Here is a 2,785-nt window from a genome sequence, read left to right on the forward strand (position 1 = left end):
ATTCTCCAAACCATATTTTTTTAAAAAGAACAATACTACACTATACATTTTGTATTTAAGGAAAAGTAGCCACATGACATACAAGTCAAGTGTTACATAGCCTGGTTTCCACCTGCATATTTATCTTCAAGTGAGACTGAAGGTATCTAATGCAGTTCTCCTTGACCTGTTTCTGCAGAAAATTTGGCTTAGCTGAGAATTCACAGATGATTAAGACTTCTTAATCTTTGCTTTGCATAGTTCCTCTCCACCGCACATGCATGCAGCCCCTTCCCAACCTGGCAGCCCATCTTGCTCTGGAATGTTGCAGGGCCTTGTTGAAAAGCAAGCTGCACCCAACCATTTCATGTCTTGCAATATGTATTTACTCCCAGAATTTTCTTCTTCTCTTAGGATTCTCTAGAATAATCCTTTTCTACTTCTACATTCCACTGTCCTCCCTGTGATTTTTAATCAGTTCTATCTAGAACAGCACAACCAAACAGACTGACAACAGAATTTCTTTGTGTTTGCACAACATGTTGTCATGAGAAATTATTTTCTTTGTGGCAATCATCCTAGACTGAAAACACATATTTAAGCTAAAAGACAGCCTTCTTTCTCTGCGTGTTAATGTGCCCCACATAGCAGGGGAATCCTTTCCACTGATTCTTCTTCTCTGACAGTAGCTGCAACAGAATTGCAGCTTTACTCAAGTCTTGCCTTGTGATTTCACATGAGTATGGATTTTAGGTTTGTTTACTGGTGATGTGAACAGTACATAGGAGTTTAGGGGTAGCAGAAAAACACATACAGCTCTGAGGTGCCTCTTTAATTTGTTTACTGGTCAACACGATTTAATCAAACAGAGTTTCCTGTGTTATGGCTATTCAAATATTTGACTGCATGTTACTGGTTTCCTCATAGAGTGAACAATTGCAATACATTGCAAGGTTTATATCTATTCACTGTTCCTTTCATATGAAGACAACTGTACATAGTCAAAGCTTCTTGTATTTGAAAAGTATACTGCTTTTTGGGAACTGAAGAGAAGTAAATTATTTCAGGTCTGGCATTAACATCTATGCAGAAACGGCTCACCTGTTACCCTCTGTGCTACAACAGAATCACAGAATGGTTTGGGTTTGAAGGGACCTTAAAGCTCATCCAGTTCCAACTCCCCTGCCATGGGCAGGGACACCTTCCACTAGGCCAGGTTGCTCCAAGCCCCGTCCAACCTGGCTTTGAACACTGCCAGGGATGGGGCAGCCACAGCCTCTCTGGGCAACCTGTGCCAGCGCCTCACCTCCCTCACAGTAAAAAATTTCTTCTCAATATCTAATTTAAATCTTCCCTCTTTCAGCTTAAAACCATTCCCTCTTGTCCTGTCACTACATGCCCTTGTAAACAGCCCCTCTCCACACTTCTCATAGGCCCCTTTTAGGTACTGGAAGGCTGCTCTAAGGTCTCCCCAGAACATTCTCTTCTCCAGGCCCAGCTCTCTCAGCCTGTCTTCACAGGAGAGGTGCTCCAGCCCTCTGGTCGTCTCTGTGGCCCTCCTCCGGACTCGCTCTAACAGGTCCTTCTTATGTTGGAGGCCCTGGAATTGACCTTCTTGTTCCACAACCACTTCTTAAAAAAGGGAAGATTTGTCCACAGTCTCCTTCTCTGTATCAGGAGACACCTGATACATGCGACTCACCTGCTAGAGCGAGTCCAGAGAAGGGCCACAAAGATTCACCAGGCCTCTCCACTCTATGTTGTCAATTCGCAATCACGTTAGAGAGCAAGGACTGGAATATCCTAGTTAGCAGAAACACTCGGAGCACTATACCTACAGAGAGCTGACACACACAAATGTTGCACGTTGAAACCCAACTCAGCTAGCTCTAAATGACACAAACTGCCTGCTTCTGCATACCTTCTAGGTGTCTGGCATCTCTCCACAAGCCACTCTAGAAGTGTCCAGACAACACAGATTTAATGCTGTATCGGGACTAATACACCATCCTAAAACCTGAAGCACTGAGAAACACTGAGCAGAGACGTCCAACTGCCACTGCAAAAGTCAGCTCATACTGCTGGAATGTTTATTCCAGTTGGATTTATTCTGGATCCAGGGTGACACTACGCAGTTGAGGGTGTTCACACTGCATCCCTAGGCGCTCTCAGCAACATCGCATTGACATTGGAGCTGAGCATTTCCTACATGAAATTGGCAGAGGTCTTAAGAACATGTCTTTCCTTGTCTTAGGAAAGCAGTTAAACTCTTCTAGGTTTGAACTGATGTGAAAGCAGTACTGCTGCTTTTGCACGTTGCTGTAAAAATGGTCCTAGAAGCGAAATGACAGACTACAGAAAGTACTAATGTCCCTGCAACTATGCACAACTAAGCTACAGCCTGAGTTAACACAGAATGGTTTGGGTTTAAAGGGACCTTAAAGATCATCTAGTTCCCCCCCCCTGTCATGGGCAGGGACCCCTTCCACTAGGCCAGGTTGCTCCAAGCCCCATCCAACCTGGCCTTGAACACTGCCAGGGATGGGGCAGCCACTGCTTCTCTGGGCAATGTGTGCCGGTGCCTCACCACCCTCACAATAAATAACTTCTTCTGATACTTCTTTTCTTTCAGGGAGATACATTATAAAGGATACCAACATTTTACATTCAACGGGATCCCCAGGCAAAGCCACGAAGAAGGGTACAGTGGCCATTAACACCTTGTAAACCATCGGCAGCTACTGTCAGGTCTACGGTCTTCAGCTCTGCTGAGGACGAAAGGGGCTGAGCAACCCCTCTTCCAACG

General features: G+C 44.9%; 1 protein-coding gene across 1 annotated transcript in view; it reads right to left on the reverse strand.

Annotated features, from left to right (window-relative positions):
- TMEM19 (transmembrane protein 19) overlaps positions 1 to 2,785 on the reverse strand; it is a 10,230-nt gene that overhangs the window by 7,175 nt on the left and 270 nt on the right. The gene's annotated exons all lie outside the window — the stretch shown is intronic.

The sequence above is a fragment of the Nestor notabilis genome, unplaced genomic scaffold (assembly GCF_000696875.1).
Source record: "Nestor notabilis isolate BGI_N333 unplaced genomic scaffold, ASM69687v1 scaffold18602, whole genome shotgun sequence".
NCBI classification, from domain to species: domain Eukaryota; kingdom Metazoa; phylum Chordata; class Aves; order Psittaciformes; family Psittacidae; genus Nestor; species Nestor notabilis.